The following is a 23,419-nucleotide window of genomic DNA, read 5'->3' on the forward strand; positions in this document are numbered from 1 at the left end:
CTCCCAGAACTCTCTTGAGAAGGAAATAGTGTATCTGTATGTTTAATCTGTGGTTCTCTACTAAGTCTGAGCTTCCCCTTTACTGACTCACTCTTAATGTGTGTGCTGCTAAACTAACTATTGTTTATAAGCACTATTGATCTTTCTTTCATGTCTCCTAGTCATCTTTAATCAGAATGTTCTGTCACCACAAAATCTTCCATTAGAAGATTTTATTTGACATAATAACTATCAACAGCTGGCTTTAAACACTTTACCTAGCTGTTACATTCTAATATGCCCTCTGATATGGCACATTGTCCTATATACACTATTTAAAACTCTCAGGAGCATATTTTTTCCATAGCAAACATCAGATAGAGAGATATATAGATTTCACTCTGTCATGGATACGTGCTTTTCTTTCTTTCCTTCTTTCTTTCTTTTTCTTTTTCTTTTTTTTTTTTTTACAAGTTTTAGTAAATTATTATTATCTGGAAGCAGCATCAGGTAGCAACAAAGTATTACGCAACAAAGAAAAGAAGATCAAAACACTGTTATGCATTAAATGACAAATAGAAGGTGGGTGGCTACTTAGGTGTGTGCACACATTTATTAAACAGGGAAGACAGGTTTAATACCTGGGAAACATCATTTCCCTGAATTATGAGCACTTGTTGATATATACATATATTTCTGATGAATTAACCTTTGCCAATAGTCATCTTAGACCATATATAACTTTGCAAATATTTTGAGGAATCATATACGTCTGCCAAATATTTGTACTGTTGACAAAATTTAGGGATATTCTACTAATATCATTGTCATGTTTCCTCCTCAAATGCACAATTGTGCACGTCCTCCAAGCAGGGCCACTTTCATGAGTGTGGGACGTGTGAGGTCACCAGGGCCCCATGCTCAGGAGGGTCCTGTACTTGGTTTAATGTTCTGCCCTCACTATATTGCCATGCTTAATTTTTAAACAAGTGACTCAGCATTTTTATTTTGGGGCCTGACAACTGTGTAGGCTGGTCCATGGCCCATATATTTGCTTCCCATGTAGCTGTTTACAGTAGAAGTGGTTTTCTCTTCTACTGAATTTTTGCCCAACACACACAAATATTTACATCATATAAGTTAATGATAATACATACATACACACATATAGACACACTCATATATACATATACAATACATACAGACACACACACACACACCTTTACACTTACTCTTCTAGAATTATAGAGTTAAAAAAATCCTAGCTGAGACTGCCTGTTTAACATTTGGACTGCAGAATGATACAGGATACATTTTTTTATAAAAAAATTTTGAAATTTGAAATTTGAAATTTTTGGTTTTTAGCCTTAATAATAACACCATCACCACCATTAATGAGTGTTATGCATTTAAGCACTTTTTCTAAGTTAGCTTATTCAATTGTTAAAAAACCTTATGTGGTGGTTACTTTTTTTTTTTTTTGGAGACAGAGTCTGACTCTGTCACCCAGGCTGGAGTGCAGTGGCCAGATCTTGACTCACTACAACCTCCACCTCCCATGTTCAAGTGATTCTCCTGCTTCAGTCTCCGGAGTAGCTGGGATTACAGGCACTCACCGAGGTGGTTACTTTTATAATATGTTTAATGGATTAGGAAGCTGATGCTTAAGGAATTATTACATTAGGGCTGGGCATGGTGGCTCACACCTTTAATCCAAGCATTTTGGGAGGCTGAGGAAGGAGGATCATTTGAGACCATCTGTGCAACATAATGAGACCCCATCTCTACAAAAAAGAAAAAGAAAATTCGCCTGGCAAGGTGATATGTGTTTTTACTCCTAGCTACTCAGGCTACTCAGGAGGCTGAGGCAGGAGGATCACTTGAGCCCAGAAGTTCGAGGCTGTAGTGAACTATGATTCTGCCACTGCACTCCAGCCTGGACAACAGAGTGAGACCCAAAGAAAAAAATTATTAAATCATTTGCCTGTGAGTATTTCATAGACCGTCTGATGCTACTGCCTGGGCACAGAATATGCTAGAGAGTTTATCCCACTCCCAGTTAAAGAAAGCTAGCCTTTTGTAACCACAGCTAGTCACACACTGACTAACGTCTATGCCAGGGGGAGACAGGGAAGAGCCTACTCATCAAGGCAGCTCCTGTTTGGAAAAAGGCAATTATCTGGAAACGGGAGCAGCCATGAGTTTTTGTAAGCCAAAATTCACATCTAAGTTACTTGGTAGAGGTAATCTCAATGAGGAATCACTAGCATTTATTAATATCAACTTCTGGAATCTCTTTTCACATCCTTCCCACATTAAGTTCATGTTTTCTAAAGACAGCTCTTTAGGATTTGGGTTAATTTTGGGAAAACTTACAAAAAGAGAGTTTGTGAGACAAACCATAGTGAGGTTGCTGCAGTTGGTCCCAAGCACTTCTTTAAGTAAAATGTGTTGGCCTGAGACGACATTGGTAGATCAAACACTATCAGTCTTTGAATAGCAGTGCTGTCTAAGGCATGCAGACAAGAAAGGCAAACCCATACCTGGAATATGTGTTTATTCCAGTCAATGATGAATTGCTGCCACTACCAGGGGAAAGAAGTCCAGAAACATCAACTTGCAAGTGGCTGCTTGGTTCTCCTGAGGAGTGATACTCTTTTTTTTTTTAATTGTACTTTAAGTTCTGGGGTACATGTGCAGAACATGCAGGTTTGTTGCATAGGTATACACATGCCATGGTCATTGGCTGCATCCATCACCCATCATCTACATTAGGTATTTCTCCTAATGCTATCCCTCCCCTAGTATCCAGAATCTACAAAGAACTTAACCAAATTTACAAGAAAAAACAAACAACCTCATCAAAAAGTGGGTGAAGGACATGAGGAGTGGTACTTTTTTGAGGTCAGTACGGTTCCCTTTTGCTGGCAGGTGGGATGTTCAAGAGGGTCAGGAGCTATATTAGCATTACTGAGAGGGAGACCATGCTATCTGGCTCACAAATAGCTTCCATCTTTGCCACCATAGCCACTTCCCTTTTGGGACTATTGTGCAAACATCAGTGTGGTGAAACATGAAGGTTAGAAGACATCTACTAGTGGAGCCGTCTTGTCCACTAGGTGGATAAAGGCCTCTTCTGTAGTGGGTGCTCTCTGGTTGGCATTAACATGGGATACAAAGATTCTCACACTTTGTGCTTACTCTCAAATGTCCATACATCTGTTACTTCCCCAGACGTCATTGTCCCCAGTCATCTAATTTAATTCTTTTCAAGCTACTCACCTACTAGATATGCCATTTTCCCTGTTCTTGAGTCTATGGATCCTCTTACCTTGATCCACTTTTTTTTTATTGTACTTTAGGTTCTGGGGTACACGTGCAGATCATTCACTTTTTACAGTTGCACTCTATGTCATTCCATGCGGTGTTTGAAGCTCAGCCCAACAAAAGGCTTTTCTCTCAACACTCTTTTCTTGCCTTGTCCTGAATTGGGACATGGTGCAGCTACGATTCTCTTTTGGCTTGCATCCATTTACTAAACCGACCCACCTGTGAACCAGCTTGCTGTCTTTCCTCTCCCTTTAGTTAGTCATAAAAAATGGCTATGCAGTTGAAGCATAAGCTGAGGATAAGGCACCAGATAAGCATGAGTTCTGAGCAGGCTCTTCATGTACTTTACATATGTCCTCCAGACCAGCTTGAGCCTGATTGTGGATGTACCACTTCCATTATGTGATGGATTGCTGCTAGAACCACCTGAAGTGATGACATGGTGAATCTGAAAATATCCAATTTATGCTGAGCAGTTATGGTCTCATAGTCACTTAATTCCCAAGGTCAGATGCTTAGATCCTGCAAGGACTGCGTAGGGTTCCGGGACCTGTTTTTTGAATGCTGTGTAGCAACTTGCTGCATGTAGCATGGCTTTGCTTCCAAATCACAAGAGTTTCTGTTGTGACTCTCCTAAGGGGCCTTGCTAAAGGCTGTACGCAGTGTCTTTATCTACCACAGATACCTCTGTTGAGTCATAGAGATCTAGTGCCAGCACTTCTGAAACCACAGGAGGAACTGCTGCAGAGCACTTTCTTTTTCTGGGCTTCAGTCAAAGTTAACAGCTTCCTACCCAACGTAATGAATTCCCAAGTGCAAAATATGCTGCTTACAAAACCCAAGAAGACTACCAAGGTTGGGTTTCATCCTTTGTGGTAGGAAATGTGAGGTCTTTTCCCATTCTCTGAATTACATGTGCATTTTCAGGGCACATATAGTACATGCCAAAAAGTGAAATGCACATGTAACTAGTTAATATATTAATTTATTATGTTATCATACTAACCAATATGATCACTTAGTCAATATGATATTAATTTTCAAAAAATTGTCCAGATTGTCCTGGCCCCTTCAATCTATATTATGACAGAGAACATGAGAATTAACACAATCTTGGGATGTGACAGTAAGTTTACATCCCATGAGAATGTAAACTGCTCTGATCTTTGTGAGTGTACACGCTTTTCCAGTTCAATTCTACTACTATATATGTGAGGCTGTGTTAATCTTGCCTAAGAAAGATAACCACGTGTAGAACTGTAAATCCAGCCAGCCTTTTGCAGGGACCAGACTGGTGAATAAAATGGGAATGTAGTGGGGAATATCAGCTCTGTGTGTTTAAAGTCTTTAAGTGTAGCACTGGTTGTATTATAGTGCTGTGATGTGATATTGTTTTTATTTACTCTAATTGCTGGGGAGGGCAGGGATAGTTTCAGGGGTTCTCACTTGGCTTCTCTGTGTTAACCACTTTTACTTATAGATCAAGAAACTTTTTGCCAACTGCTAAATATATCCGCTTGAATTATATATTTAGTGACCAGAAAAATGACAACCAAGTAGGTCCATAGGGCCAGTAGCCCCAGTGTGGATCAGACCTGTGCCCGAAGTCCATTTATTACCTGAACATAGGGAGGGGGGCGAGATGGCACTTTGGATCTGCTGCTATCGAATTAAACTTGGGTCCTGCATCCAGATGGCCTTGAAGTATCTGAGTATTCGTCTTTTCCAAGTATGCCATTATAAAAGTAAATAGTGATAGGTCCCATCGGGAAAAGAAAGCCTATAGGCTATTGATTTTTTTAATTAAAAAAATTATATTAACTTTTTTTTTGCCTTTTTATTTCCCAAGTTCTGCCACAGGATCTATGATATTGTTTTTGAAATGGGGTCTTGCTATGTTTTCCAGGCTGGGCTCAAACTTCTGGGCTTAAGGAATCCTCTCACCTCAGCCTCCCAAGTAGTTGAGATCACAGACATGTGTACAGCTACGCCTCTCCATTAGTCAATGAATTCTACCTCTGGGATCTGGCTCCTATCTGGAAACTGGGCAAAATTTTGTGACTTTCCATTGAGGAGGAAAACCTCTGCTCTCTGCTCATTTATTCTTGATTCTTTTGGATATACATAAAACAGCACCCTTGTTGGCTGACAATTTATCTTGTCTCTAGGAACACCATGTATAGATGGTGTATAGATCACTATAGATCATTGTAAGTCAGGCTGTCCTGGCTGTCATTCTGTTTTTGCTAAGCATGCTACCCAAGATTCTATTATCCCCATTGCTTCTAGGGGGTACAGTTCTGTGACAGCATCTCTCCTACCAGGAGATCAACCTGCAGAGGAAAGGCACGACCTAGGCTTGGTGGCAATGCTGGTATATTCTCTGCCAGGTCATTTCTTATTGCCTCAATAAACAGAGTACTCTCTAGGCCCTCCTGAGGAAAATGACCAGCTGTTGGTTTTCTAGTCTTATACAGCTGACACTTAAACAATATGGGGGTTAGGAGTGCTGACCTTTCTGTGCAGTCCAAAATCTGGGTATAAACTTTTGATGCCCACCCCCAACCAAAGTTAACTACTAATAGCTGCTGTTAACCAGAAGCATTACTGATAACAGTTGATTTATACATTTTCTATACATTATATGTATTATATACTGCGGAGACAACTCCTAACGTGTGATGGATCATGCTGTTTGCTGAGAACAATGGCAAGGAAAATCGAGCTGGCCCCCCAGGCAGAAAACTGCTTAGGGCTTTCTAAAGTAGTAAACAGTATGTGTATATCATACACCAGCTAAGCTAGTTCTTTAAACAAGGGATATGTGACCCTGTCCCCATGGCTCACTCATGGAGAACGTTTTCTGGTTTGTCTCTGATCAGTGGTAAGCAGGCATCAGCTGCCAGCCTAGTTTCTCTTGGTTCTATGAGAAAACACAGAACACCTGCCTGTTAATAATAATCAGCTGTTCAGAGAGACTAAATACATGGGTCAGCATTTGCACGAGGCTCTCAGCACAGACAGCTTTTTGCGCCCTGATAGTCCCACTTTGCACTCTATCTCTGTGACTGTTTCTTAATGCTTTCAGTGCTGCCTGGACGGGGTCTCTATGACTGAGCTGGACTTGGTAATATACTATATTCATACAATAAAGTAAGCTAGAGAGAATAAAGAGTTATCACAAAAATCACAAGGAAGAAAAGATAAATTTATTATTCGTTAGGTGAAGTAGATTCTCATAAAGGTCCTCATCATTTTGGTCTTCACACTGAGTAGGCTGAGGAGGAGGAGGCAGAGAAGGGATTGGTTTTGCTGTCTCAGGGATGGCAGAGGCAGGAAAAAAACCTGCATGTCAGTGAGCCAACCATGCAGCTCAAACCCATGTTGTTTGAGGGTCAACTGTATAACAGATACATTATAGCATGCTTAATTCTCTATACCTTTTGAGCTCTTTCTTACAGTTTTCTATGGTACTTTTGACATCTCTATTTGATTTAATGTCAGCTGTAGCTTTTCCCAAGCTTCTAAAGTCATCTCAGCAGTATTCCAGATCCATCACCTACTGTTCCTGCCAGGGAGTTAAGTCCTGTAACACCAGGGAGTTCCCTCGTGTCGTAAAGCCTTCTTTATCCAGCTTTATATTCTACCCCTCTTGATCTAGACCCATCAGGATTCACTCTCAGACATCATCTCCTGGTTTCTGCCAATGATGTGATCATTGGCCCTGTGGCAACTTCAGTGTGTAATCGTTTTATTTTTTGATGGGACCTGCACTTCTCTGGCATGGTTGTGCTGAGATTTAACTGTAATTGAAAGTCTAGTGCCAGGGCTGTGAGGAGAGGGAAGGTTGTGAGAAGGTCAGCCATTGACTTGTTTGAAACCTGTCTCATTTGAGGTCCCTATATCGTCTTAAACAAGGAGGGATGACTGCTTTTCCAAAAAGGAGTGGGGCATATCTCCTAGCCTGGGGTTCTGAGAAATTAAGGATACAGGGCTCACAAGTCTACTTACCCGTGTATCACCATCTCAAACTCAGAGCCCCACACTGTCACTGAAGATGTGCCTAGGCCAAAAATCCTCTGAAGTTCTGACAATGTTACATTTAAGTTCTGCCTACAATCTTTAGCAGTATCTGCCCTCGGCCTTCGGGGAGGAGAGTCTTTTTAAATGCTGCCAAGGAGGTCTTTAACACTTACACTTTGTTTTAAATTGTTAAGAGGTCTGAGCCTGTCATTTTCTTTCTTCAATAAATCAATGGCACTTAGGAACAGCCACTCAATTTCACAGTCTTTATAGTTGCTATTTCCCATATCTCTGCAAAGCCTGTGAAATTTCACCAGTTAGTGCATCCCCTCTACCTGGATCCCATCCCATTTCCCCCATTTGAAAGTTGAGTAGTCGCATACTACAGCATGCCAGAGACTATTAATACATTACCGACCACCAGGTAGTCTGATGCCAGCAAAAGTCTATCCTTAGTCTTCTTCTTAGGTTTACTTCTGGTATAAACTAATTTAGGTTGAGTTCCTTAAACAAAGAGCCTGAGATGGGGATTCTTGTTCAAGTGATTGATGAGGGGAGTGGGAGGAAGCTATTTTCAGTATAAAAGAAGTGGGGAAAGCCTGATAGAGTGGGCTTAAAAGGATTTATGAATGTGATCTCAAGTGTAGACTAGCTTCAATCTGAACCCTTGGGGAATTCTTAGAACACAAATTGCAACAGGGTCTCATCCTGAGATGAAGGCCCATTCTTCTGTTCCTAGGCAGGAGTTAGTCATTAGCTGAAGTTTGCTGAGTGGCGTTATGGGAATGTGTGTTGTACAGACTTCCAGGTGGGGATAATACTCTAAATAAAGGATCAGCTGAGAGTTTTGTTATCAGCCAATACTCAGGGTAGCTAGGGAACTAGGATACTAGCAGGTGAAAAATCTGCTTAGTGCCACCAACGTCATCCATACAGTAGATAAGGGCAGTTCTTGAGATTCAGTATTTCAAACTATCCCTAAGGTGATGCCAGTGTTGCTAGCCTAACAACCACACTTTGAGTGGCAAGAAATTATTTTGGCCGAGTGCTGTGGCTCATGCCTGTAATCCCAGCACTTTGGGAGGGTGAGGCGGGTGGATCATGAGGTCAGGAGTTTGAGACCAGCCTGACCAACATGGTGAAACCTCGTCTCTACTGAAAATATAAAAATTAGCTGGGCATGGGGGTGTGCGCCTGTAATCCCAGCTACTCAGGAGGCTGAGGCAGGGGAATCGCTTGAACCCAGGAGGCGGAGGTTGTAGTGAGCTGAGATCATGCCACTGCACTCGAGCCTGGGCGACAGAGCAAGACTCAGTCTCAAAAAAAAAAACAAAAAAAACAAAAAAACATGTTTTTGTTTTCAGACTTTTCTGTCTTTATCTCCTGCATCCTTTTTTTTCTCTTTCCCTCATTCTTACTCTAATTATGTTGAGTCTACATCTGCTCTCCAAACCAGTTTGCAGGACTGCCTTCAGAGAATGTGAGAATCTTACAGGTTTCTTTCACAAGAAAGGGAAGAAAAACATCAGTTTATTGGTCTGCTTTTCTATTTATACATTCAGTTTCCTACAGTTGGCTTTAACCAGGTTGTTTCCTTCACATTAATGGACAGTTCTTTAAAAATATTACAATCTTAGGACTTGATTCAAGAATAAGAAATGTCCTCGGCTTTTTGCGAGCAAATTAAGAATAGCAAAGCTACCTAAAGTAGGAATCACAATCAATTTTTTGATTTCATTGAAGCACTGAAAGAAGTATTTACAAGCCTAATTATACCCAAGTCACCATTTGGGATGTTAAATAAAATTTGTGAGAGGCCGTTGATTTGGACTAGGCTTCTATACAAAGCCTAACAAAACAAAACAATATGGAGTTTAACTACAGTAGCTGAATTTTTGTTAATTGCAAGACCCTTTGTAACCAATTAACCAATTAAGCTTTAACCAATTAAGTTGTCTCTATATCAAACTTCCATTTCCTGTAAATGCTATCAGATCAGGTTATTGGTTGTTATTCTCTGGACCTACTCTGGTTTGAGGGGCTGCCCAATTTATGAATCATTTTTGTTTTGCTTTGTTTTTCTTTGCTCAATTGAACTCACTTAACATTTAAACTTGACTAAGACTTTCCTTTTAAGATATTTGGTATAGTTGGTAGGAATCAGAACAGAACTCCTGCCACCCCAAAAGCATCAAGCAATCAGGCATAGATGCCCACTGAGACCATTATAGTCACTATTTTCTTGCAATTTTCTGGGAATCATGAGTGAGTTCTCTCTCAAATTTGTGAAGCTCCACAAATGTGTGTTTTGAGCAATCTGAGTGTTTTTGAGCAATTTTTAAAAATCTAAGCTGGGTTTAAACTCTCCATGAAACTGAACCGGGTTCAGTAGGTAAGGTTACTAGAAGGTAAAGTCATAGGTTCACTTGGATCCAGTAAGGAATTCCATTCCACCTTCTGAAACTCCACCCAGAGTTAATTTGTGCTGTGAAAAGGCGTATGTGTCCTTCTTGGGGTGGCTGGCTTGTGTTAAATAGAAACTGGAATGAGTCCAGGGTCTGGAAATTCTACATTTGGAATCCCAGCCCAATTCATGCATAATAATTCCCAGAATTATACTTTTCTTTTTTTAAAGAGGAATGGGCAAACCTTGCCAATGGTAATTTGGAATTATAGTGGCCACAATTAGAAAGTTTTAATTTGGGTAAAATTATTTGTAGTGTATATTAGAAAGAGAAAACCCCATAGAAACCATGACATTCATTAATGAATTAGCACACAGGTTTTACGAGACTAAAATGTGAGGGGAAAAATTATTTATATAAGTTGAGCTCTTAGATCAATAGAGTCTACTTCTGTAAGCTAAAATTTGAGCTCAGAATGATAGTAAAAAGTATCCTAGTCTTGTATGGAAAATGCTTTCTCTGCCTTATTCCTTAATAGGCTCTGCCCAGAACCCAGTAATTTAAAGAATACAGGTTCAGTTGGGAAGAAGCTGCCTATTTTTAGTTATTTTGAGACCTATCTTTAATGAAGGAAAAAGCCTCCATTTACAAAGACTTGTGTCTCTGCACCAGGAAGACAGGAAGAACTAAGTCACTAGAGGCTTTACAATGGAGAAAGCAAAAAGACCAGAGTCTATATAATAAGCCTTACCTCTGACCATTTGTCTTAGCTAGGCTTCCTCCTTTCTTTGTCTTGGCAGGTAATGGTATTTAGGGTTGAAACCTGAATTCAATGAATGACCTAGGTAACAATAACTTAGGGCAATAATCAGGCAGGTCAATCAGGAAATGGTCAAGGATCCCTTAACCCCTGTGCTGAAATAAGTAAATTGTTGAATGGTTAAATATTCTCATGCCCTGTAAATGGTTTTTGAGTAGCAAGGTCTATCAGGGTGTGATGAGACTTCCTTTCTTGTGAGTTAATCTTCACAGGATTGATAACAGTTGAGTCCCTTGAGAGAATCAGTTTTTAGCAGATAAGGGGAATTCAGAAAGCCTTGCCTTGCTTACGTATTGGTAATCAGTATCACTGTGATAATATTTGGGGGTAATATTTTCTGAACTTCAATGGGTACCTCTGTGTAATGAGCAATTTAAGCACATTTGTTAAGAATGAGTAAACTAGGTGAATGTAAATAGGTTGGAAACTTGTAAATGAGTCACACATTTCATAGATATCTATCACTCAATCCAACATAACTTTAAGACCTCAGATAATAAAAGATTCTTGTGACTCATTTTTAAGTAAGTTAAGATACTGAAACGTGCTCCTCAACCCTTCTGATCTCATTGTGTTTTGGAGGAGAGAAGCCTGAAGATAGGATAAATAAGATTTTTTTTTTTTTGACTAGTGAGGGACTTTCCAATTATTTTCAATGACTGGGATAGGCTAATAGAAACTGTCCTAAAGATTAAACAGCTATTCACGTCTTCCATTGAGAATGTAGAATGTGTCCTCCTGGAAAACAGAGTAATACAATGATGAGCTGTTTAAGGCTGATAATCAATGCTTGGCCATATTCATTCACTAAGCAGATATTTGACTATCTACTATGTGTCACACATTGTAGTAGGGCCAGGGGTATAAACAAACAGAGTAGATATAGTGTTTTTCCCTCAGTGTCATGTGAGAAACAGATACACACATACACACAGTATAAGAAAATTAGTAGTTGTGTTCTAGAAAGAAAAAGAATTGTCCATATGTAAGTCCATATGTAAGTTTTAGGTATTGAAGACTTCAAAAATAGTTAACATCATCAAAAACTATTTTGGGTGTTATCATGGCTATTATGCTTTTTTACCTCCTGACTTTAATATTGATGAATAAAGCAAGTTTAAGGAATCAACTAAAAAGCTGCAAAAAATATTTTTTAAATGTATATCTTTTATTACTTATCAGTCTATGTTTTAGGAGAAATGGGAAGCAACAGATCACTGTGTCTTGATGAGTAGGACACATGTCACCACACTCACAAATGCCTAATGTTGGTCTTTACATGGCTATGGAGTCCCATTGACTTTTCACTCATGTGCTTGTTACTCTAGCATTATGGAATCAGGGCTGTGCTTGATTGACTATGGAAATTGTCTTATAGACTTTGCTTTACACTTTTGTCTATTACACCTTTATTAAGCCATATAAAAGTAACCTGTACAAAATTGCCAGATATACCACTTGGAATTCCAAGTAAGATAAAGGAGAGGATGACATTTAAAAGGGAATGGAATTTTGAAAGCAGGAGTGGGAGGAAGACAGCATGAGCATATTTTTTTCAGTGCAAATAATTTTTTGTAACAAAGAAACAAACTATTTTGGTATGATCATAAGCAAAAAATACTCACTGAAGTGGTCTATGGATGAATTCACCTACTTAAGATTTTGTGGTTTCTTTGTAAATAATAGATGTGAATTGCAATCCTGAAAAAAAAAAGAAATTGTCCACTTCTATCTACAAATAGTTGAATGGCTGAACTGACCTTCTTGTGTCAGCCATTTTTGTTGCCACTTATCTAATACCAAACATAGTGATGGTCTCAGCTTTTATGTCTGATAATAAGTTGTGCTAGTGGTATATTATGTTTTTTCTTTTACAGTATAGACAAATCAGTCTATTTTGGTCTATGTTGGAAACAGATGCTCGGTGCTGCAAAGAAAAACTAGCACTGAGACAAAGGATCTCTTAGCAAGGCAATCTTTACTTTCTGCAGAAAGGGTGCTCTTGTTAGCTGTCTTGCTAGGAGAGTACAACGAACAAAGGAAAAGCAGACATATTTATCTTTTACGCATTTGGGGTCATCTACTACTGTGTCTGATCTCTGTTGGCCGGAGCTAGACTTCACAATCTAAAACTGAAACTTGATTGGCTAAAAACTTAAAACTTTTCTAAACAGGGAAAACCAATGGAGAACAAAAAGGAAGTTTAAATAAGGGAGGGGCATAGGCTATGAGCTGGGAAATGCCTGTGGGCACATCTATCACAGATATCTTGGTTAAAGTACAAGGACATAGAATGTACCACATACCTGTGAGCATGTCTAACAACTACATAGGATAGGGCTTAACAAAGAGTTATTAGCAAAAAGGTTTTGAAGAAAATGTTTAAAACAAACTATTATTTCTAACTCTTGTGATTTAGTTTTTAACAAGAAAGGAAACTTTGAAGAGGAATTTTTCTACTTCTTACACTCTATTAAACATAAAAAGGGTAGTACTACAAAGACCAAGCAAAAATGGTGGTTTCTAAGCTGAAATGGTGCTCATCTACAAAATACTACTACAAGACAGTTCAAGATTGCTTGCTTCCAAGGTTTCCATTGGAAATTAAGATCACTAAGAGTTGAGGAGATTCTAATTAAAACAAACAAACAAAAACTATATGGTTTCATATACGAGTAAAGTAAGCGATGTTTTTGGTTAAGTGAATCTATACAATATGAAAGCTGTGGGTTTTTAATTTTTGTTGAGAGCAATTTTGTCTAATTTACAGACTGTTTAAAGGTTGTTTCAGAATAAAGAAAGAATGAATAAAACTGAATGGCTAAGAAAGTTGTAGAAGGTTTATGGAAGATAAGTTTTGTGAAAGGAATTCGTGTGGTCATGCTGATAACAATTAGAGGGGAATTGTTTTTCTAAGAACTGAGCATTGATATCAAATGTGTAGCTATGCAAAGTTAGAATCTAGTCTTCTATGTTAAAACAAAAAGGATTTTGTGGAAAATTGATCTGTTCTTAATAGGGAATACAGCCTTATTAGGTTGTTTGATTACATAGGAAAACCGACTCCTTTCTTCTAAAGAGCTAGGATTTTTCCTACCACTATGTGTCTTTCTGTATTTAATTATCACTCTGATTAAGTGACCATTTCATAGTGACCTGTAATCTTGATCAAGTGTTGTAAATCTCCATTTTTTATGTTACCCCAAATCAAATGATAAATTAGCCTTTTTAATTTACAATTGACTTGGGACTTTCTAGGTGGGTACCTGGAGAGCATTAGAAAGTATCTCATTCTGTAGAGGTTTTAAACTAATTAGGCTCGTTTCATATGTTGTATGGAAAGCATTAGCAAATAATATGATGTTAAATCTCTGAATTTTCTTTATGAACATGTTTCAGAAATTCTATGAAATTCATAGATATCTACTAGTCCTAATATAATGATATCAGTGATAATTCTAGTTGTTATCTTCAAATGTTGTCTGCAATAGAGATAACCAAACTTCCTTGTCAAATGCTGGTTATAATGTTTTAACATGGCCATTCTAAGTCTTTGGCATTCAGTTATTTCTTCTCTAAATGCATTTTCAGTTGGTTATAGTTCAAAAAGTGTTGTAGTTTCAAAAGATTCATGGAAAGAACTTTGACAAGTACAAGTTTTTTATAACTTTAAGATCTTACCATTAGACTGGGTGGGAGTTCCTGAAATTCTTAATGATTGATTTATAAAGTTAACACAAAATCAAGTAGAACAAGAATTAATTGAATACCAAAGATGTGTTCTGGCAGATTTTCATGCGAGGTCAGCCAATGCTGAAATTGGTAAGATGTGCAATTTGAATGAATTCCTTAAAATTGATCCAAGTCAACTTCCCTATAATGATTTATTAAGAGTATAATGCACTAGATTTGGAAAAGCGAAATCAGTACCTGAAGAGAGAAATTTAGTGTAAATTTCTATATTTAAACATGTACTCACAAAGGAACTGGATGCTTGCCTAGTCATCCTTGAATCCTTGAAGGTTCTATTGTAAAGAACCTTGCACTTTATAACTCATCATGGAATATGTAGGATGATCCAAATAATGAATAAATATTTGAGGGTGACTGGTATAAACTTGCTAAAATGGTTTATGGCCAATATTTGCTTTGTCAATCCTATAATCCTGGTGATGGCAGCAGCAGCATGTTTGGAGCAGCTGCTGCCATGATGCCAGCTTCAGTGGGGGAGGTGTAGCTGGGGCTGCCTGCTCCAACCCCTTCCGAATTGGAGAAGCAGGGGCCCAGCCCTCCTGGATGCAGCTGCAGCCATGGCTGCAGACCCAGGAATCCCTGCACCCTTAGGGGCCCAGGAAGCCCTCCTGCCCCTGTAGGCTCAAGAGTGCCTGTTCCTGCTGCCTAGCTTCTCCCTGCTCCCGGCACCCACTCCGATTGTGGAGCAAAGTTGTGGCTGAGCCTAGGCGCTGTCATAATCTGGCTGGATGTCTCCACACTTGGGGCACTGCTGACATGCCAGACCCCTGCTGCCTTGGCCCCCTCCAGATTTTGGGTGTTGATGAACATGGTAGGGAGGCCAAGGGAGAGATAAGGGTGGCTCAGCATGGACCTGTAGGAACCCCTCAGCATGAACAGCATGGACACTGTGGGCACCGTGGATGGTAGGTTGATGGTAGCAGGAGGCAGACAGGTTCCTGGATAGAAAGCAGTAGTTCCTTGGCGAGACTCCACCTTCAGAACAGGGTTGGCATGAGGCCTGGGAACCAGGCTGCCATTTCCACAGACTGGAGTGAGAACTTATGGTTCTTTTTCTGGTCTCACCCATGGCTGCCCATTGACCAATCAACACACACTTCCTCCCCTCTGAATCCCATAAAAACCCTGGACTCAGCTAGGCAACGGGATGACCTGCCTGCAGAGAGGAGCCACCCACTGCAGGTCACCTCTGAGCTGTTGTTGCTCAATAAAGCACTTCTTTGCCTTGCTTATCCTCCACTTGTCCATGTACCTAATTCTTCCTGAATATGGGACAAGAACTCAGGGCCTTCTGAATGGTGGCGCTGAAAGAGCTGTAACACAAACTGAAACATGCCCCTTGTTTGCCATGTTGTGGGAGACAAGAAGGAAAAGAGAGGAGAGAAGAGCTTGGCCTTTTGGGGAGCCCAGACCTAGGAGCTCCCTGAGCCAGAGCTGTGACACTCTCTTTGGGGCTCTATGGTTTCTGGTAGCTCCAAGCTTCTGGGCACTGCCACATTCCCTGGTGCTAGCTGTGGAAGCTGTTTATGGTATGTGTGGTCCATCTGCAAACTTTCAGGGAGCTGTCACTGGTGCTGGCACCTGGAGCTGCACACCACAATGCAGCCACCATGACTGGCTGTTTATAGTGGTCAGACTCCATGCTTGACTGCCGTGTTAGTCTGTTCTCACTCTGCTAATAAAAACATACCCAAGGCTGGGTGATTTGTAAGGAAAGAAGTTTAATTGACTGACAGTTTCACATGGCTAGGGAGACCTCACAATCATGATAGAAGACAAGGAGGAACAAGTCACACCTTACATGGCGGCAGGCAAGACAGCATTTGCAGTGGAAGGAACACCCCTTTATAAAACCATCAGATCTTGTGAGACTTTTTCACTGTCATGAGAACAGCATGGGAAAGTTCCAACCCCATGATTCATTTACCTCCCACCAGGTCCCTCCCACAACACATGGGAAGTATGGCAGCTACAATTCAATATGATATTTGGGTAGGAACACAGCCAAACCATATCACTCACTCACACACTCCTCACCACTCTGTGCCTGGCTCACCTTTGCAGATGTAGAATCCAGGCCAGTAGTGTGATCTGAGTGCAGCCTGCCAGGCTGAGTGGGCAGAACAAGCCCAGCGGGCCTAAGCAAAACTCAGCCAAATGCGCCATGATCTACAGAGGTCTCTGGCTGGAAAAGTGACACCCCAAAGATCCTGTGACACTGGGAGGACAATAAAAACCCCAGGTGTTTCATTTCTGTACATGACAGATCATTTGAACATTTACAAAGGAATTTCATTCAATTACTGTTTTCAATAGGATGTAAATGTGTTCTTGTAATAGTCTATGTTCTTTGCTTATGTAGAAGCTTTCCATGCAGGAAGACGAATGTAATTGTAGTTAAAAAAAAAAAAGTTATTGAAAAACACATTCTCCTTATCGGACATCTCTGGAGAGATCTCCAATGACAGGGATACCCTCTATACAGGGAAAATGATAAAACAGTTAAGGTGTTACTAACACAATGTCATTGCTATTGTCTCTGTCATGATCAGTCTTCTGGAAAGACTGAAAGGATAAACACTATATGGAAATTAAAATCGGTGGGTTAATTGGACTGACTTTGCCAAGGGTATTATCAGTAGCTTTAATGGATGAAATAGTTACTGGAAGGCCTCTATCTTTAATAACAGAACCTTATGTGTCTCCTGCTTTTCTAAATTCTAATTGCTGAGGGCTGTGATGTATTGTACCAGAGTGTATTTTCATCAGATAAAGGAAGCTTTTTGTAATCCTCTAGTTGATGATAACCAGACCTTTCATGATCTAGAACCTGGATATTGGGTCTTCTGGAAATGGCATTGGAGAGAAGGTCTGCTCTTAAATCCCATTGGCAAGAACCATACCAGATTCTTTTCACCATTCATACTACAGTAAAGCTTCAGAGCCTTGAACTTTGAGTCCACGTTTTTCAACTTACAAAGGCCCCTTCAGACCCTTAGAACTGTATATCTATTGGAGAGTTTAAGGTAAAGCTGACCAGGGAAGTTTTTATCCTCAAAGTAGATAGCATCTTGGATGTGGACAGCTTTTGCCCAGGATACTGAGACAAATCTCATCAGAATGAGACTCTTACCCCTCTTATTTCCTATGCTTTCCTTTTTTGCTTGACAGGATAATGTCACTAGACTTCTGCTCAATTATTCTGTTTTAACTTAATGTAGTTATGAGAGGCAATATAATACTCTTATTGCACCCAAATAAATTGGATATGGTAGAAACTTAGTTACAAGAAACTAATGAACAGGCTATTTGCTTAAAATGGAGAGACTCCTCATCTGGCTCGTTCTTTCATCCACTTCTTTTAGTTGGTTTGGTTCATGAGGACCCTGGCTAAGAGCATACTCCAAATTCTTGATATTTTCCTCTTGATAGTCACAGTAGTTTCCTGATGTTTCCTCAGTCTTAAATGTCTACGTGCAGCCATTTGCTGAATTGTAAATGGTCTCTTTTCAGCTGAAATAAGGAGCCAAAAAATGTAATCATAAGGTTGCCATAATCTATGAATGATGTCTTGAGGCCTGTAATCCAGGATGATGGTGGCTGAGAGTAGCCCTGTTGCCCTGCATCGAGACTCTAACTTAAAGGGAGATTTTTTATTAAATAAAATTTATGAGAGGCCATTGATTTGGATAAGCATCTTGAACTAAGACTAACAGCTCAATATGGAATTTAACTACAGTTACTGAACTTCAGTGATTGCAGGAGGTTCTGTAACCACTTAACCAATTAAGGTCTAACCAATTAAGTTGTTTCTTCACTGAACTTTTGTTTCTTTCAAATGCTGCCAGATCACGTAATTCATTAGAGTTTTATAAACTTGCTGTGGGTTGGAGGTCTGCCCAATTAATGAACTGGTTTTGCTTTGTTTTGTGTTGTATTTGTTGACCATTTCTGTTTTGGTTAAATTTAGTTAAAACTAAGACTTGTCTAAGGTTTCCTTTTTAACAGGGAACCCTATTTAAAAAGATTAAGGAATTGATTTAAGGGCACATAGGAAGTGAATGGCAAAGTTTGGACTAGAACTCAGGACTTGGATCCCCTGTTCTTATGTGTTTCTGTTAAATTTGGATCTTTGTACCTTAAACAATGTCTAAGTAGGAATATTAGCCATAATCTTTACACATTTGCCTTATTTTTAGAGCATATTAGAGCAGCACATAAACATTAAAAACATTAAAATAGAAACAGTATGCCAAGGAGCAGTATTGGAAAGGCAAGGTAAAATGTTTTGAAATTGACTGAAAGGTCTCACTTAAGATGCCTAGACTTACTTGAGAAAAAAACTTATCATAGCATTATCCTCCCTATTGTGAAATTTTTCTTATAGACTGTTAACTGCTTCATATTGGGGATGACTACTTTTCTATTATTGCTGCCAGCTTTTCATTAAGTGTTGTTATCTTTGATGGCATGAAGGTGACTAAGAAGGAATGCAATAGTACAGATCACCCTCAATTCCTAAATGAATGTATTAAAATGGAACATTATTAATCAATATTGTCATCATAATACTCAACAAAATTAACACTCATTGAGGGCTTACGATATACCAGGCAATATACATGATCTCATTTAATCCTCACAACATTCCTATGTGGCTAGTACACTTATTAGACCCATTTTAAAGATGAGAAAACGTACTCAGAATTTTAGTGTTTTGGCTTTTTTTCCCCCCAGTTACACAGCTAGTTTGTGATGGTACCTGAATCTGAAGTTGGTTCACATCAGAAGTTGCAACCATAGACACAATTGATTTACGTTGAGTAGTGAGATTGGAAGGCAAATCAACTTCAAAGAGAAGGTAAATGTTTTAGGTTTAGTTTAGAAATGTATGCTGGAAGCAAGTGAATTCAAGAGAACATCGATAGGCCAATAAAAAATCATAGAGAAGAATAAGATAAGAAGTTCTGTATTGCAGAAGAATGCATTCTTGCAACCATAAGAGTAAAAGCCTAGAACAAGACTTTAGTGTTTCATGTTTTGTTTTGTTTTTTTAAACTAGAGGTTTCTTTTGTTGGTCATCGTTTCAATAGGCCCTCTTCCTCATGATAATCTTACTGAGAAATGTTTATGCAAATAACGTACATATTATCAGTTGTAAAATAAGTGGTTTGGGTGTCTCCTACCTGGAGAGAAGTCTGAGAAGTTTAGAAGAATTCTTTGTTCTGAGAGAGAAGGAGGTCATGATGGAATGAGCTCACATCATGGATAAAAGGGGCTTTCTTGTGCCTGCATGCTGTAGAACTTCGTGGGTCCTGCAAAATTGTATTTTCTAGTTTCTTTATAGTTTTTGTAAATAAGCTAGATGTATCACATACTCATAGTGCCTTACCATTTGATATGGTTGCTGCATTGGGCTGGGGGACAAAACTATATATGAAAATGATTAGGTGAGTCAACATTAAAGAAACTCCACGTGTATCAAAAAAGTAGCTTATGTTGATTTCTTGAGGGATGGGAGGATTAGAATAAATCTTGTATATACATTTTATGACTTCAAGTAACCTATAAATGATTTTAGGCATGAATTATTTTGGCTATATCACAAATTAGATTATAACCAAGACTTCCTGTATTTCATACCTAGCTAAACAATCTGGATATAATCAATGGGCATAACATAATAGAATTAACACTTAGACTATCATGAACAGGTTTAATATATTTTTATTATTTTTGTTTTTGGCTGGAGTGCAGTGGTGTGATCTTGGCTCACTGCAGCCTCGACCTCACAAGCTCAGGCATCCTCCCACCTCAGCTTCCCAAGTAACTGGGACGACAGGCACACGTCACCATGCCCGGCTAATTTTTTTTTTTTTAAGAGATGAGTTTCCCCATGTTGCCCAAGCTGGTCTTGAACTCCTGGGTTCAAGAAATCCACCTGCCTCAGCTTCTTGAAGTGCTGGGAATACAGGTGTGAGCCACTGTGCCTGGCCTGGGCTTTCTTTTGACTAGCCATAAAAGCCAACCTGGATAACTTGAGCAAAAAATAAGTTAAGGATATTGGATATTTTGTACTTCACAGAATTAACAGGAATTCTGTACAGCTTGGCTCAGAAACAAACAATAGTTCCTTGTGTTTAACTAGCAACAGTTTTCAAAAGGCTCTCCAAGCTCTGTTTAAACAAATTGTCTTCAACACTTTACCCCAGGGCTCAACATTCAAATTCTAGGAGGGTATCCTCTGGTTGGCATGAGTCATATGCGACCACTGTGGTTAGAACAGGACTCAGAATCTTGCTTAACAGCCTTAGTGGAATGTACACAAAGAGAAAGCTAGTAAGTTCCCCAAAGAGCTCAGAATACTTTCACCAAGAGAATAGACAATGGATGCTAGGAAGCCACAAAAGCAACAGCTGACCTCTACAAGGTCATTGCAAGTCTTGGGACTTAAAATTTGCTATTATAACATTTAAACATTATAAGGGTAGATGTTATAGAGAGGGACCAAGTTCAGTTGAAATTTAAGTGCCTGAACCTGATTTAGTTTATAAGCCTTTAGAAAATATTATAGGCTATATCTACATAATTCTCCTTAAGTGACCTTTTGCAAAGCCAAGTGCATTCAGAGACTTAATCAAATTATTTGTCATGCTCCTGCAACTGATCAGAGAATTCTAATTTTAATGGCTAAATACTGGGTCCATTGCTAGGGGTAGAGATACAGATAAGACATGCTCTGATTTTAAACAGTTCATAGTCTGACATGGGGGGAAAGAGAAGTGCTTGTAACTTCCTATGATGCAGAGGTATAGGTGTCTACTTAGTAGAATGAATAAAGATGCATCACAGGAAAAAGAGATTCATTCTTCTTGGAGGTGTTGAGGAATGCTTAATGGAGAAGGTGACTTTTGAAGTGAATCTTAAAGAAGTGGCTATTTTGTTTTTTTCTGAGTTAAGGGAAGGACAATGGGAATTCTAGACAGAAAAACTGCAGTTAAATGCATGGAGATTTGGAAAGGTTGAGGAAGGTGCAGGGGCAGTGGGGCAAACTCATAGGTATGAGCGTGAGGGGAGTGGATAGCAAATGAGTCTTGCCAGTGAAGGGGATGCTATTATAGGGATTTGGGACTTTACATTGAATAAAAGATTAGGCACTGACGATTTCTGGAGTAGGATGCTGTGTTGAAATCCATAGACTGAGGAGGAGGGATATAGACTGGTGGAGAAGACAGTTTTGAGGTTATTGGAATAAGCCTAGGAGGCATCACGGAGGGCTGCAGTGAGGCACTGGCGTTTTGCAGGCTCAATCAGTAAGAAACGGGGCTGATTTGATACAACGGGAACAGAGAAGAGTCAAAACACGCTGATTGGTGTCTAGCTCTCTTCACAGGGTCTTGATTATATTAAATAGGAAAAGAGAGACAGGTTTGAGAGAAGCAAATGAGATTGGTAAGATATGAATTGGTTAAAAATTTGTAAGCTCTTAAGATTTTTAACTTATTCTCACCTATCAGTTTTTGGACTAGATGTTTCCCCAAATATTACCATGTCAACAATAAGCATAAAAGATCACACCCAGCAAGCAAGTAATAAACACACCTAGCCTTCATCTTCTACAATGCCTTGCTCAGATGGCTGTCCCGGGGTGGGAGATGCGGGTATATACTTTAAAGAAAAGACCAATGCCTGGGTAGCCCAAGATAGGAATCTAATAAACAAAAAGCCCTAACATGATCTAAGCTATGGTGTCCATTTGCTAGACCTGGCAAGCTGACTTTATTACAGACTGTCGTAGGTTATTAGGGTAGACAGTGACAGATCATTTTGTAAGGCCCAGAGAGAGCCAGATCCATCTGCCTAGAAAAACAAATAAATCCCAGATCAGAACTAAGGTTAAAAAAGATTTACAAGGCGCACTGATGCATATGCCCCTCTCTGGGTGGGTTGTGGTGGCCGGCCACAGGGGTTGCCCTCATTGATTCAACACAGCCTGCCATCTGGGGAGACAGCAAGCTCTTGGACTCATATTACAGGACATTTTCCCATTTCCTTTTCTATGGTCTAGTTTCAGCAGAAAAATGGACGACAGGCTGGGGGAGGATAAAAAATAAACAAGAGAGGGAAAAGAGTCTCTCTCTGAGCAATCTTATAAAACAAAGCATAAATCTTTAACTGCCTGACCTTTCAGCTCACATGATTCTTGGTGCAGGAGGGATAAATCAGAGCTCATCTGGAGGCCCAGGGGAGGGCAGCTTTCTGCCTTCCAACAGGAAGCAGCCTATTTGCGGAAAGCACATAGATGTGTCATTGTTTTTAATAGAAGCTCAATTGATTTCCTAGAAATTGAAATGTTCCCTTGGTTGGGAAATGAAATTTCTGCTTGGCCGTTCCACCTCGGGCCACCCTTTGGTGGTGAGTCTTATTGCGCATTACTAGAATTAACAGAGAAAGGCCAAGTAAAATGTCTTGGGGACAGATTTCCTCGTAACGAGGAGCCCAACTCCTAGATGCAAATAAAACTGGCAAAGGTTGAGGGTTTCGCAGATGTAACTGCCTGCAGTATGGTGAAGGGCATTTTGTTAACCCTTCTTATGCTGATCTCCAATTTGCCTGTCTTGTCATCATGGCCCATAACTACTGCAGTAGAGCCAAGTGTCAGCTGCTGGATTCAGCAACACAGCAAATATTTTCTATCTGACAGCTTTGATGCTCTTGACTACAGCCAGCCCCTCCATCATAGCCACCAAAGTAACATTTATAGTTATTTCTTTAATAGGTAAGGAAAGGGGTGTGCTTTTTCTTAGCTAGCTGATAATCAATGTAATAAAATAGGTTTCTCCACGTAAGGGAATTTTTTCTTTTTATTTTTTTTCAGGAGGAGGGTGGTGGTGGTGACTAGAAACAGAAAAAGGGTAAATTATTAGCTTCAAGAAAGCACTAGGAACCAGGTTTCATTGGTAAAGCCCACCTCAGTTTATAGAACCAAAGGTGTATTTTGATAATTTTTTTCTTGCTTGGGGGAGAGGGTCACTAGAGTGGTTCAAATGTGAGAGAAGCAGATATGTCAGCCCAGCCTGAGATACTTAAGAAAACAGAATTAAGAAAA

At 39.5% G+C, this 23,419-nt stretch overlaps 1 long non-coding RNA gene across 1 annotated transcript in view; it reads right to left on the reverse strand.

Moving 5' to 3' along the window:
* Positions 1-12,600: 12,600 nt before the first annotated feature.
* The window catches only part of LOC116559719, a 14,731-nt gene continuing 3,912 nt past the window's right edge, over positions 12,601-23,419 (reverse strand). The window contains exons 2-3 of the long non-coding RNA XR_004272581.1: positions 16,337-16,339; positions 12,601-12,695 (exon numbers count right to left, since the gene is read on the reverse strand). This is a non-coding gene — a long non-coding RNA (uncharacterized LOC116559719). The remainder of the gene's footprint in view (positions 12,696-16,336; positions 16,340-23,419) is intronic.

The sequence above is a fragment of the Sapajus apella genome, unplaced genomic scaffold (assembly GCF_009761245.1).
Source record: "Sapajus apella isolate SASKATOON/1434 unplaced genomic scaffold, GSC_monkey_1.0 scaffold24, whole genome shotgun sequence".
NCBI lineage: Eukaryota > Metazoa > Chordata > Mammalia > Primates > Cebidae > Sapajus > Sapajus apella.